The 14380-nt window shown below is 54.5% G+C and overlaps 7 non-coding genes and 1 pseudogene across 7 annotated transcripts; all 8 read left to right on the top strand.

Moving 5' to 3' along the window:
- Window positions 1–1459: 1459 nt before the first annotated feature.
- Window positions 1460–1578, top strand: LOC125987592 (5S ribosomal RNA). The gene has a single exon (XR_007488067.1). It is a non-coding gene; the product is annotated as a 5S ribosomal RNA (ribosomal RNA).
- Window positions 1579–2219: 641 nt separating this feature from the next.
- Window positions 2220–2338, top strand: LOC125987619 (5S ribosomal RNA). The gene has a single exon (XR_007488094.1). It is a non-coding gene; the product is annotated as a 5S ribosomal RNA (ribosomal RNA).
- Window positions 2339–3180: 842 nt separating this feature from the next.
- Window positions 3181–3299, top strand: LOC125987582 (5S ribosomal RNA). Its single transcript, XR_007488057.1, has one exon. It is a non-coding gene; the product is annotated as a 5S ribosomal RNA (ribosomal RNA).
- Window positions 3300–3929: 630 nt separating this feature from the next.
- LOC125987614 (5S ribosomal RNA) lies at window positions 3930–4048 on the top strand. Its single transcript, XR_007488089.1, has one exon. It is a non-coding gene; the product is annotated as a 5S ribosomal RNA (ribosomal RNA).
- A 6637-nt stretch (window positions 4049–10685) lies between these two features.
- Window positions 10686–10804, top strand: LOC125987597 (5S ribosomal RNA). Its single transcript, XR_007488072.1, has one exon. It is a non-coding gene; the product is annotated as a 5S ribosomal RNA (ribosomal RNA).
- A 635-nt stretch (window positions 10805–11439) lies between these two features.
- Window positions 11440–11548, top strand: LOC125987555 (5S ribosomal RNA; annotated as a pseudogene).
- An 842-nt stretch (window positions 11549–12390) lies between these two features.
- LOC125987581 (5S ribosomal RNA) lies at window positions 12391–12509 on the top strand. Its single transcript, XR_007488056.1, has one exon. It is a non-coding gene; the product is annotated as a 5S ribosomal RNA (ribosomal RNA).
- Window positions 12510–13139: 630 nt separating this feature from the next.
- LOC125987613 (5S ribosomal RNA) lies at window positions 13140–13258 on the top strand. Its single transcript, XR_007488088.1, has one exon. It is a non-coding gene; the product is annotated as a 5S ribosomal RNA (ribosomal RNA).
- Window positions 13259–14380: the final 1122 nt, after the last annotated feature.

Raw genomic sequence — 14380 nt, 5'->3', positions numbered from 1 at the left:
GCGACCACCTCCGCGGTGCTTATAAACAGCCGATCCGCTCGGCGGGGGCTATTTTCGGCCACTTGGCTCGTGCGCACGGCCTCCCGGATGTGCCGGGCGGGTGCGCGAGCTCGCCGGCCGCTGGAAGTCGAATGAGGCGCCGCGACCACCTCCGCGGTGCTTACAAACAGCCGATCCGCTCGGCGGGGGCTATTTTCGGCCACTTGGCTCGTGCGCACGGCCTCTCGGATGTGCCGGGCGGGTGCGCGAGCTCGCCGGCCGCTGGAAGTCGAATGAGGCGCCGCGACCACCTCCGCGGTGCTTATAAACAACCGATCCGCTCGGCGGGGGCTATTTTCGGCCACTTGGCTCGTGCGCACGGCCTCCCGGATGTGCCGGGCGGGTGCGCGAGCTCGCCGGCCGCTGGAAGTCGAATGAGGCGCCGCGACCACCTCCGCGGTGCTTATAAACAGCCAATCCGCTCGGCGGGGGCTATTTTCGGCCACTTGGCTTGTGCGCACGGCCTCCCGGATGTGCCGGGCGGGTGCGCGAGCTCGCCGGCCGCTGGAAGTCGAATGAGGCGCCCGACCACCTCCGCGGTGCTTATAAACAGCCGATCCGCTCGGCGGGGCTATTTTCGGCCACTTGGCTCGTGCGCACGGCCTCCCGGATGTGCCGGGCGGGTGCGCGAGCTCGCCGGCCGCTGGAAGTCGAATGAGGCGCCGCGACCACCTCCGCGGTGCTTATAAACAGCCGATCCGCTCGGCGGGGGCTATTTTCGGCCACTTGGCTCGTGCGCACGGCCTCCCGGATGTGCCGGGCGGGTGCGCGAGCTCGCCGGCCGCTGGAAGTCCAATGAGGCGCCGCGATCTCCTCCGCGGTGCTTATAAAGTGCCGATCCGCTCGGCTTGGAGCTATTTCCGGCCTCCCGTTGGTGCCGGGCGGCGTGCGCGAGCTCGCCGGCCGCGATCTCCTCCGCGGTGCTTATAAACAGCAGCATGCGCACGGCCTCCCAGAATTTGAACACATTTCGTCAATAAATTTCGCATATTGAATTTTGAAGTTTAATATAATGCAACAATTGAGCTCGACTTATACAAAGGATATATCATAAAATCGTAAATTTCCGTCGAATTTTAGGGGGTCGACTTATACACCGAGTCGACCTGTACACCGGCAAATACGGTAAATACGATTAAATAAAATGATACGACTGGCATAAAAACAAATATAAACCACATAAAAATAAAAGTCACCATTACGTTGAATTATTGGGAGCACCGAGCTTGTTTCTCAGAAACGAGCCGGTCCCATCCAGGCGTAATCGGAGACAATGAAACCCGAAGTGGTTAAAGTTTGTCTTTTAATGCAGGATGCTTGGTCTCCATGTGCCGAAGCAGTTTTGAAGGCTTCATTGGCTCGCTCGCTAGTTTCAGGGGCGATTGTGTCTATAAAATGCAAAATGTTGGGTCACCTCACGGCTTACGGCCATACTACCCTGAGAACTCCCGATCTCGTCCGATCTCGGAAGCTAAGCAGGGTCGGGCCTGGTTAGTACTTGGATGGGAGACCGCCTGGGAATACCAGGTGCTGTAAGCTTTTTCTTTTTCTTTTTCTTATGTGCACTTCAATCGTTTAAGAAGCTATTTTTTACAACACCCATCACGAATGGCATCCGGAAACAGCAAGCCTAATTTAAACTCCGACATTGAAACTATAACACGAGTTTGAAAGCTATATTATGTGGTGACATCCACAGCATTGTAGTTAAATTTTTTACCGCTAGAGAGCAGACTATGTACAGTGAGCATGGCTCCCTGTGAACTCAAAGCAGCAGGCTTGACTTGTAAAAGAACCCAACACAACACTTCCATGAAGTGTTTTTAAACTTTTCAAGGCATTTATTTTGATTCAGCAAAATGCAGGTCGCAACGGCAAATTCGTGCTACCGCATAAAAAGCTGTCAATAACTTTTCATGATAGCCATGTTTCCAGAAAACACCAAAAGCCTTGGAAGAAAGACTGTTTCGGCCCTGGTTGTAAAAAAAAAAAAAAAAAAAAAAAAAAGTGAAGGGTGACCGTCCGGGAATACCAGGTGCTGAAAGCCTTTTTTTTTTTTTTTTTTTCCCACGTCAATTGTGAAAGGAAACTTTTACCACAGCCATCAAGTCCCGCCGCTGCTTGGCATGGTTTCAGGGGCGATTGTGTCTATAAAATGAAAAATTCTGAGCGGTCTCACGGCTTACGGCCATACTACCCTGAGAGCGCCCGATCTCGTCCGATCTCGGAGGCTAAGCAGGGTCGGGCCTGGTTAGTACTTGGATGGGAGACCGCCTGGGAATACCAGTTACCGTAAGCTTTTTTTTTTTTTTTTTTTTCTTATGTGCACTTCAATCGTTTAAGCCAAGAACTTTTTACAGCACCCATCAAGAATGGCATTCGCAAACTGCAAGCCTAGTTTGAACTCCGACACTGAAACTACAACACGAGTTTAAAACCTACATTGTGTGGCGACAGCCATAGCATTGCAGTTCACGTTTTTACCGCTAGAGGACAGACTATGTACAGTGAATAAAGAGCATGGCTCCCTGTGAACTCAAAGCAGCAGTCTTTACTTGTAAAAGATCCCAGCACAACACATTGTGCTTCCATGTAGTGTTTTTACCTTTTTCATGACATTTATTTTGATACAGCCAAATGCAGGTTTTGTGCACTTCACTTTTCCGTTGGGCATTCGCGTAGAACCCTATTCCAGTTACGGCCAGATTCTTTTAGACTAGTGGTACCCAAACTTTCTTGCGCCACGGACCGGCTACGCGTCAGAAATATTTTTGCGGACCTGCCTTTATATATATAAATAAACAATAAATCTATATAAATAAATACTACATTTATAATAAATATATATAAATAGGATTAAATAAAATGATACGACTGGCATAAAAACAAATATAAACCACATAAAAATAAAAGTCACCATTACGTTGAATTATTGGGAGCACCGAGCTTGTTTCTCAGAAACGAGCCGGTCCCATCCAGGCGTAATCGGAGACAATGAAACCCAAAGTGGTTAAGGTTTGTCTTTTAATGCAGGATGCTTGGTCTCCATGTGCCGAAGCAGTTTTGAAGGCTTCATTGGCTCGCTCGCTAGTTTCAGGGGCGATTGTGTCTATAAAATGCAAAATGTTGGGTCACCTCACGGCTTACGGCCATACTACCCTGAGAACGCCCGATCTCGTCCGATCTCGGAAGCTAAGCAGGGTCGGGCCTGGTTAGTACTTGGATGGGAGACCGCCTGGGAATACCAGGTGCTGTAAGCTTTTTCTTTTTCTTATGTGCACTTCAATCGTTTAAGAAGCTATTTTTTACAACACCCATCACGAATGGCATCCGGAAACAGCAAGCCTAATTTAAACTCCGACATTGAAACTATAACACGAGTTTGAAAGCTATATTATGTGGTGACATCCACAGCATTGTAGTTAAATTTTTTACCGCTAGAGAGCAGACTATGTACAGTGAGCATGGCTCCCTGTGAACTCAAAGCAGCAGGCTTGACTTGTAAAAGAACCCAACACAACACTTCCATGAAGTGTTTTTAAACTTTTCAAGGCATTTATTTTGATTCAGCAAAATGCAGGTCGCAACGGCAAATTCGTGCTACCGCATAAAAAGCTGTCAATAACTTTTCATGATAGCCATGTTTCCAGAAAACACCAAAAGCCTTGGAAGAAAGACTGTTTTGGCCCTGGTTGTAAAAAAAAACAAAAAAAAACAAAAGGGAAGGGTGACCGTCCGGGAATACCAGGTGCTGAAAGCCTTTTTTTTTTTTTTTTCCCACGTCAATTGTGAAAGGAAACTTTTACCACAGCCATCAAGTCCCGCCGCTGCTTGGCATGGTTTCAGGGGCGATTGTGTCTATAAAATGAAAAATTCTGAGCGGTCTCACGGCTTACGGCCATACTACCCTGAGAGCGCCCGATCTCGTCCGATCTCGGATGCTAAGCAGGGTCGGGCCTGGTTAGTACTTGGATGGGAGACCGCCTGGGAATACCAGTTACCGTAAGCTTTTTTTTTTTTTTTTTTTTCTTATGTGCACTTCAATCGTTTAAGCCAAGAACTTTTTACAGCACCCATCAAGAATGGCATTCGGAAACTGCAAGCCTAGTTTGAACTCCGACACTGAAACTACAACACGAGTTTAAAACCTACATTGTGTGGCGACAGCCATAGCATTGCAGTTCACGTTTTTACCGCTAGAGGACAGACTATGTACAGTGAATAAAGAGCATGGCTCCCTGTGAACTCAAAGCAGCAGTCTTTACTTGTAAAAGATCCCAGCACAACACATTGTGCTTCCATGTAGTGTTTTTACCTTTTTCATGACATTTATTTTGATACAGCCAAATGCAGGTTTTGTGCACTTCACTTTTCCGTTGGGCATCGCGTAGAACCCTATTCCAGTTACGGCCAGATTCTTTTAGACTAGTGGTCCCCAAACTTTCTTGCGCCACGGACCGGCTACGCGTCAGAAATATTTTTGCGGACCTGCCTTTATATATATAAATAAACAATAAATCTATATAAATAAATACTACATTTATAATAAATATATATAAATAGGATTAAATAAAATGATACGACTGGCATAAAAACAAATATAAACCACATAAAAATAAAAGTCACCATTACGTTGAATTATTGGGAGCACCGAGCTTGTTTCTCAGAAACGAGCCGGTCCCATCCAGGCGTAATCGGAGACAATGAAACCCAAAGTGGTTAAGGTTTGTCTTTTAATGCAGGATGCTTGGTCTCCATGTGCCGAAGCAGTTTTGAAGGCTTCATTGGCTTGCTCGCTAGTTTCAGGGGCGATTGTGTCTATAAAATGCAAAATGTTGGGTCACCTCACGGCTTACGGCCATACTACCCTGAGAACGCCTGATCTCGTCTGATCTCGGAAGATGTGCCGGGCGGGTGCGCGAGCTCGCCGGCCGCTGGAAGTCGAATGAGGCGCCGCGACCACCTCCGCGGTGCTTATAAACAGCCGATCCGCTCGGCGGGGGCTATTTTCGGCCACTTGGCTCGTGCGCACGGCCTCCCGGATGTGCCGGGCGGGTGCGCGAGCTCGCCGGCCGCTGGAAGTCGAATGAGGCGCCGCAACCACCCCCGCGGTGCTTATAAACAGCCGATCCGCTCGGCGGGGGCTATTTTCGGCCACTTGGCTCGTGCGCACGGCCTCCCGGATGTGCCAGGCGGGTGCGCGGGCTCGCCGGCCGCTGGAAGTCGAATGAGGCGCCGCGACCACCTCCGCGGTGCTTATAAACAGCCGATCCGCTCGGCGTGGGCTATTTTCGGCCACTTGGCTCGTGCGCACGGCCTCCCGGATGTGCCGGGCGGGTGCGCGAGCTCGCCGGCCGCCGGAAGTCGAATGAGGCGCCGCAACCACCTCCGCGGTGCTTATAAACAGCCGATCCGCTCGGCGGGGGCTATTTTCGGCCACTTGGCTCGTGCGCACGGCCTCCCGGATGTGCCGGGCGGGTGCGCGAGCTCGCCGGCCGCTGGAAGTCGAATGAGGCGCCGCGACCACCTCCGCGGTGCTTATAAACAGCCGATCCGTTCGGCGGGGGCTATTTTCGGCCACTTGGCTCGTGCGCACGGCCTCCCGGATGTGCCGGGCGGGTGCGCGAGCTCGCCGGCCGCTGGAAGTCGAATGAGGCGCCGCGACCACCTCCGCGGTGCTTATAAACAGCCGATCCGCTCGGCGGGGGCTATTTTCGGCCACTTGGCTCGTGCGCACGGCCTCCCGGATGTGCCGGGCGGGTGCGCGAGCTCGCCGGCCGCTGGAAGTCGAATGAGGCGCCGCGACCACCTCCGCGGTGCTTATAAACAGCCGATCCGCTCGGCGGGGGCTATTTTCGGCCACTTGGCTCGTGCGCACGGCCTCCCGGATGTGCCGGGCGGGTGCGCGAGCTCGCCGGCCGCTGGAAGTCGAATGAGGCGCCGCGACCACCTCCGCGGTGCTTATAAACAGCCGATCCGCTCGGCGGGGGCTATTTTCGGCCACTTGGCTCGTGCGCACGGCCTCCCGGATGTGCCGGGCGGGTGCGCGAGCTCGCCGGCCGCTGGAAGTCGAATGAGGCGCCGCGACCACCTCCGCGGTGCTTATAAACAGCCGATCCGTTCGGCGGGGGCTATTTTCGGCCACTTGGCTCGTGCGCACGGCCTCCCGGATGTGCCGGGCGGGTGCGCGAGCTCGCCGGCCGCTGGAAGTCGAATGAGGCGCCGCGACCACCTCCGCGGTGCTTATAAACAGCCGATCCGCTCGGCGGGGGCTATTTTCGGCCACTTGGCTCGTGCGCACGGCCTCCCGGATGTGCCGGGCGGGTGCGCGAGGTCGCCGGCCGCTGGAAGTCGAATGAGGCGCCGCGACCACCTCCGCGGTGCTTATAAACAGCCGATCCGCTCGGCGGGGGCTATTTTTGGCCACTTGGCTCGTGCGCACGGCCTCCCGGATGTGCCGGGCGGGTGCGCGAGCTCGCCGGCCGCTGGAAGTCGAATGAGGCGCCGCGACCACCTCCGCGGTGCTTACAAACAGCCGATCCGCTCGGCGGGGGCTATTTTCGGCCACTTGGCTCGTGCGCACGGCCTCTCGGATGTGCCGGGCGGGTGCGCGAGCTCGCCGGCCGCTGGAAGTCGAATGAGGCGCCGCGACCACCTCCGCGGTGCTTACAAACAGCCGATCCGCTCGGCGGGGGCTATTTTCGGCCACTTGGCTCGTGCGCACGGCCTCTCGGATGTGCCGGGTGGGTGCGCGAGCTCGCCGGCCGCTGGAAGTCGAATGAGGCGCCGCGACCACCTCCGCGGTGCTTATAAACAGCCGATCCGCTCGGCGGGGGCTATTTTCGGCCACTTGGCTCGTGCGCACGGCCTCCCGGATGTGCCGGGCGGGTGCGCGAGCTCGCCGGCCGCTGGAAGTCGAATGAGGCGCCGCGACCACCTCCGCGGTGCTTATAAACAGCCGATCCGCTCGGCGGGGGCTATTTTCGGCCACTTGGCTCGTGCGCACGGCCTCCCGGATGTGCCGGGCGGGTGCGCGAGCTCGCCGGCCGCTGGAAGTCGAATGAGGCGCCGCGACCACCTCCGCGGTGCTTATAAACAGCCGATCCGCTCGGCGGGGGCTATTTTCGGCCACTTGGCTCGTGCGCACGGCCTCCCGGATGTGCCGGGCGGGTGCGCGAGCTCGCCGGCCGCTGGAAGTCGAATGAGGCGCCGCGACCACCTCCGCGGTGCTTATAAACAGCCGATCCGCTCGGCGGGGGCTATTTTCGGCCACTTGGCTCGTGCGCACGGCCTCCCGGATGTGCCGGGCGGGTGCGCGAGCTCGCCGGCCGCTGGAAGTCGAATGAGGCGCCGCGACCACCTCCGCGGTGCTTATAAACAGCCGATCCGCTCGGCGGGGGCTATTTTCGGCCACTTGGCTCGTGCGCACGGCCTCCCGGATGTGCCGGGCGGGTGCGCGAGCTCGCTGGCCGCTGGAAGTCGAATGAGGCGCCGCGACCACCTCCGCGGTGCTTATAAACAGCCGATCCGCTCGGCGGGGGCTATTTTCGGCCACTTGGCTCGTGCGCACGGCCTCCCGGATGTGCCGGGCGGGTGCGCGAGCTCGCCGGCCGCTGGAAGTCGAATGAGGCGCCGCGACCACCTCCGCGGTGCTTATAAACAGCCGATCCGCTCGGCGGGGTCTATTTTCGGCCACTTGGCTCGTGCGCACGGCCTCCCGGATGTGCCGGGCGGGTGCGCGAGCTCGCCGGCCGCTGGAAGTCGAATGAGGCGCCGCGACCACCTCCGCGGTGCTTATAAACAGCCGATCCGCTCGGCGGGGGCTATTTTCGGCCACTTGGCTCGTGCGCACGGCCTCCCGGATGTGCCGGGCGGGTGCGCGAGCTCGCCGGCCGCTGGAAGTCGAATGAGGCGCCGCGACCACCTCCGCGGTGCTTACAAACAGCCGATCCGCTCGGCGGGGGCTATTTTCGGCCACTTGGCTCGTGCGCACGGCCTCTCGGATGTGCCGGGCGGGTGCGCGAGCTCGCCGGCCGCTGGAAGTCGAATGAGGCGCCGCGACCACCTCCGCGGTGCTTACAAACAGCCGATCCGCTCGGCGGGGGCTATTTTCGGCCACTTGGCTCGTGCGCACGGCCTCTCGGATGTGCCGGGCGGGTGCGCGAGCTCGCCGGCCGCTGGAAGTCGAATGAGGCGCCGCGACCACCTCCGCGGTGCTTACAAACAGCCGATCCGCTCGGCGGGGGCTATTTTCGGCCACTTGGCTCGTGCGCACGGCCTCTCGGATGTGCCGGGCGGGTGCGCGAGCTCGCCGGCCGCTGGAAGTCGAATGAGGCGCCGCGACCACCTCCGCGGTGCTTATAAACAGCCGATCCGCTCGGCGGGGGCTATTTTCGGCCACTTGGCTCGTGCGCACGGCCTCCCGGATGTGCCGGGCGGGTGCGCGAGCTCGCCGGCCGCTGGAAGTCGAATGAGGCGCCGCGACCACCTCCGCGGTGCTTATAAACAGCCGATCCGCTCGGCGGGGGCTATTTTCGGCCACTTGGCTCGTGCGCACGGCCTCCCGGATGTGCCGGGCGGGTGCGCGAGCTCGCCGGCCGCTGGAAGTCGAATGAGGCGCCGCGACCACCTCCGCGGTGCTTATAAACAGCCGATCCGCTCGGCGGGGGCTATTTTCGGCCACTTGGCTCGTGCGCACGGCCTCCCGGATGTGCCGGGCGGGTGCGCGAGCTCGCCGGCCGCTGGAAGTCGAATGAGGCGCCGCGACCACCTCCGCGGTGCTTATAAACAGCCGATCCGCTCGGCGGGGGCTATTTTCGGCCACTTGGCTCGTGCGCACGGCCTCCCGGATGTGCCGGGCGGGTGCGCGAGCTCGCCGGCCGCTGGAAGTCGAATGAGGCGCCGCGACCACCTCCGCGGTGCTTATAAACAGCCGATCCGCTCGGCGGGGGCTATTTTCGGCCACTTGGCTCGTGCGCACGGCCTCCCGGATGTGCCGGGCGGGTGCGCGAGCTCGCCGGCCGCTGGAAGTCGAATGAGGCGCCGCGACCACCTCCGCGGTGCTTATAAACAGCCGATCCGCTCGGCGGGGGCTCTTTTCGGCCACTTGGCTCGTGCGCACGGCCTCCCGGATGTGCCGGGCGGGTGCGCAGGCTCGCCGGCCGCTGGAAGTCGAATGAGGCGCCGCGACCACCTCCGCGGTGCTTATAAACAGCCGATCCGCTCGGCGGGGGCTATTTTCGGCCACTTGGCTCGTGCGCACGGCCTCCCGGATGTGCCGGGCGGGTGCGCGAGCTCGCCGGCCGCTGGAAGTCGAATGAGGCGCCGCAACCACCCCCGCGGTGCTTATAAACAGCCGATCCGCTCGGCGGGGGCTATTTTCGGCCACTTGGCTCGTGCGCACGGCCTCCCGGATGTGCCAGGCGGGTGCGCGGGCTCGCCGGCCGCTGGAAGTCGAATGAGGCGCCGCGACCACCTCCGCGGTGCTTATAAACAGCCGATCCGCTCGGCGGGGGCTATTTTCGGCCACTTGGCTCGTGCGCACGGCCTCCCGGATGTGCCGGGCGGGTGCGCGAGCTCGCCGGCCGCCGGAAGTCGAATGAGGCGCCGCAACCACCTCCGCGGTGCTTATAAACAGCCGATCCGCTCGGCGGGGGCTATTTTCGGCCACTTGGCTCGTGCGCACGGCCTCCCGGATGTGCCGGGCGGGTGCGCGATCTCGCCGGCCGCTGGAAGTCGAATGAGGCGCCGCGACCACCTCCGCGGTGCTTATAAACAGCCGATCCGCTCGGCGGGGGCTATTTTCGGCCACTTGGCTCGTGCGCACGGCCTCCCGGATGTGCCGGGCGGGTGCACGAGCTCGCCGGCCGCTGGAAGTCGAATGAGGCGCCGCGACCACCTCCGCGGTGCTTATAAACTGCCGATCCGCTCGGCGGGGGCTATTTTCGGCCACTTGGCTCGTGCGCACGGCCTCCCGGATGTGCCGGGCGGGTGCGCGAGCTCGCCGGCCGCTGGAAGTCCAATGAGGCGCCGCGATCTCCTCCGCGGTGCTTTTAAAGTGCCGATCCGCTCGGCTTGGAGCTATTTCCGGCCTCCCGTTGGTGCCGGGCGGCGTGCGCGAGCTCGCCGGCCGCGATCTCCTCCGCGGTGCTTATAAACAGCAGCATGCGCACGGCCTCCCAGAATTTGAACACATTTCGTCAATAAATTTCGCATATTGAATTTTGAAGTTTAATATAATGCAACAATTGAGCTCGACTTATACAAAGGATATATCATAAAATCGTAAATTTCCGTCGAATTTTAGGGGGTCGACTTATACACCGAGTCGACCTGTACACCGGCAAATACGGTAAATACGATTAAATAAAATGATACGACTGGCATAAAAACAAATATAAACCACATAAAAATAAAAGTCACCATTACGTTGAATTATTGGGAGCACCGAGCTTGTTTCTCAGAAACGAGCCGGTCCCATCCAGGCGTAATCGGAGACAATGAAACCCGAAGTGGTTAAGGTTTGTTTTTTAATGCAGGATGCTTGGTCTCCATGTGCCGAAGCAGTTTTGAAGGCTTCATTGGCTCGCTCGCTAGTTTCAGGGGCGATTGTGTCTATAAAATGCAAAATGTTGGGTCACCTCACGGCTTACGGCCATACTACCCTGAGAACGCCTGATCTCGTCCGATCTCGGAAGCTAAGCAGGGTCGGGCCTGGTTAGTACTTGGATGGGAGACCGCCTGGGAATACCAGGTGCTGTAAGCTTTTTCTTTTTCTTATGTGCACTTCAATCGTTTAAGAAGCTATTTTTTACAACACCCATCACGAATGGCATCCGGAAACAGCAAGCCTAATTTAAACTCCGACATTGAAACTATAACACGAGTTTGAAAGCTATATTATGTGGTGACATCCACAGCATTGTAGTTAAATTTTTTACCGCTAGAGAGCAGACTATGTACAGTGAGCATGGCTCCCTGTGAACTCAAAGCAGCAGGCTTGACTTGTAAAAGAACCCAACACAACACTTCCATGAAGTGTTTTTAAACTTTTCAAGGCATTTATTTTGATTCAGCAAAATGCAGGTCGCAACGGCAAATTCGTGCTACCGCATAAAAAGCTGTCAATAACTTTTCATGATAGCCATGTTTCCAGAAAACACCAAAAGCCTTGGAAGAAAGACTGTTTCGGCCCTGGTTGTAAAAAAAACAAAAAAAAACAAAAGGGAAGGGTGACCGTCCGGGAATACCAGGTGCTGAAAGCCTTTTTTTTTTTTTTTTTTTTTTCCCACGTCAATTGTGAAAGGAAACTTTTACCACAGCCATCAAGTCCCGCCGCTGCTTGGCATGGTTTCAGGGGCGATTGTGTCTATAAAATGAAAAATTCTGAGCGGTCCCACGGCTTACGGCCATACTGCCCTGAGAGCGCCCGATCTCGGAGGCTAAGCAGGGTCGGGCCTGGTTAGTACTTGGATGGGAGACCGCCTGGGAATACCAGTTACCGTAAGCTTTTTTTTTTTTTTTTTTTTCTTATATGCACTTCAATCGTTTAAGCCAAGAACTTTTTACAGCACCCATCAAGAATGGCATTCGGAAACTGCAAGCCTAGTTTGAACTCCGACACTGAAACTACAACACGAGTTTAAAACCTACATTGTGTGGCGACAGCCATAGCATTGCAGTTCACGTTTTTACCGCTAGAGGACAGACTATGTACAGTGAATAAAGAGCATGGCTCCCTGTGAACTCAAAGCAGCAGTCTTTACTTGTAAAAGATCCCAGCACAACACATTGTGCTTCCATGTAGTGTTTTTACCTTTTTCATGACATTTATTTTGATACAGCCAAATGCAGGTTTTGTGCACTTCACTTTTCCGTTGGGCATTCGCGTAGAACCCTATTCCAGTTACGGCCAGATTCTTTTAGACTAGTGGTACCCAAACTTTCTTGCGCCACGGACCGGCTACGCGTCAGAAATATTTTTGCGGACCTGCCTTTATATATATAAATAAACAATAAATCTATATAAATAAATACTACATTTATAATAAATATATATAAATAGGATTAAATAAAATGATACGACTGGCATAAAAACAAATATAAACCACATAAAAATAAAAGTCACCATTACGTTGAATTATTGGGAGCACCGAGCTTGTTTCTCAGAAACGAGCCGGTCCCATCCAGGCGTAATCGGAGACAATGAAACCCAAAGTGGTTAAGGTTTGTCTTTTAATGCAGGATGCTTGGTCTCCATGTGCCGAAGCAGTTTTGAAGGCTTCATTGGCTCGCTCGCTAGTTTCAGGGGCGATTGTGTCTATAAAATGCAAAATGTTGGGTCACCTCACGGCTTACGGCCATACTACCCTGAGAACGCCCGATCTCGTCCGATCTCGGAAGCTAAGCAGGGTCGGGCCTGGTTAGTACTTGGATGGGAGACCGCCTGGGAATACCAGGTGCTGTAAGCTTTTTCTTTTTCTTATGTGCACTTCAATCGTTTAAGAAGCTATTTTTTACAACACCCATCACGAATGGCATCCGGAAACAGCAAGCCTAATTTAAACTCCGACATTGAAACTATAACACGAGTTTGAAAGCTATATTATGTGGTGACATCCACAGCATTGTAGTTAAATTTTTTACCGCTAGAGAGCAGACTATGTACAGTGAGCATGGCTCCCTGTGAACTCAAAGCAGCAGGCTTGACTTGTAAAAGAACCCAACACAACACTTCCATGAAGTGTTTTTAAACTTTTCAAGGCATTTATTTTGATTCAGCAAAATGCAGGTCGCAACGGCAAATTCGTGCTACCGCATAAAAAGCTGTCAATAACTTTTCATGATAGCCATGTTTCCAGAAAACACCAAAAGCCTTGGAAGAAAGACTGTTTTGGCCCTGGTTGTAAAAAAAAACAAAAAAAAACAAAAGGGAAGGGTGACCGTCCGGGAATACCAGGTGCTGAAAGCCTTTTTTTTTTTTTTTTCCCACGTCAATTGTGAAAGGAAACTTTTACCACAGCCATCAAGTCCCGCCGCTGCTTGGCATGGTTTCAGGGGCGATTGTGTCTATAAAATGAAAAATTCTGAGCGGTCTCACGGCTTACGGCCATACTACCCTGAGAGCGCCCGATCTCGTCCGATCTCGGATGCTAAGCAGGGTCGGGCCTGGTTAGTACTTGGATGGGAGACCGCCTGGGAATACCAGTTACCGTAAGCTTTTTTTTTTTTTTTTTTTTTCTTATGTGCACTTCAATCGTTTAAGCCAAGAACTTTTTACAGCACCCATCAAGAATGGCATTCGGAAACTGCAAGCCTAGTTTGAACTCCGACACTGAAACTACAACACGAGTTTAAAACCTACATTGTGTGGCGACAGCCATAGCATTGCAGTTCACGTTTTTACCGCTAGAGGACAGACTATGTACAGTGAATAAAGAGCATGGCTCCCTGTGAACTCAAAGCAGCAGTCTTTACTTGTAAAAGATCCCAGCACAACACATTGTGCTTCCATGTAGTGTTTTTACCTTTTTCATGACATTTATTTTGATACAGCCAAATGCAGGTTTTGTGCACTTCACTTTTCCGTTGGGCATCGCGTAGAACCCTATTCCAGTTACGGCCAGATTCTTTTAGACTAGTGGTCCCCAAACTTTCTTGCGCCACGGACCGGCTACGCGTCAGAAATATTTTTGCGGACCTGCCTTTATATATATAAATAAACAATAAATCTATATAAATAAATACTACATTTATAATAAATATATATAAATAGGATTAAATAAAATGATACGACTGGCATAAAACAAATATAAACCACATAAAAATAAAAGTCACCATTACGTTGAATTATTGGGAGCACCGAGCTTGTTTCTCAGAAACGAGCCGGTCCCATCCAGGCGTAATCGGAGACAATGAAACCCAAAGTGGTTAAGGTTTGTCTTTTAATGCAGGATGCTTGGTCTCCATGTGCCGAAGCAGTTTTGAAGGCTTCATTGGCTTGCTCGCTAGTTTCAGGGGCGATTGTGTCTATAAAATGCAAAATGTTGGGTCACCTCACGGCTTACGGCCATACTACCCTGAGAACGCCTGATCTCGTCTGATCTCGGAAGATGTGCCGGGCGGGTGCGCGAGCTCGCCGGCCGCTGGAAGTCGAATGAGGCGCCGCGACCACCTCCGCGGTGCTTATAAACAGCCGATCCGCTCGGCGGGGGCTATTTTCGGCCACTTGGCTCGTGCGCACGGCCTCCCGGATGTGCCGGGCGGGTGCGCGAGCTCGCCGGCCGCTGGAAGTCGAATGAGGCGCCGCGACCACCTCCGCGGTGCTTATAAACAGCCGATC

This window comes from Syngnathus scovelli, chromosome 19 (assembly GCF_024217435.2).
Source record: "Syngnathus scovelli strain Florida chromosome 19, RoL_Ssco_1.2, whole genome shotgun sequence".
NCBI classification, from domain to species: domain Eukaryota; kingdom Metazoa; phylum Chordata; class Actinopteri; order Syngnathiformes; family Syngnathidae; genus Syngnathus; species Syngnathus scovelli.
This window is presented reverse-complemented; position numbering and strand designations above follow the sequence as displayed.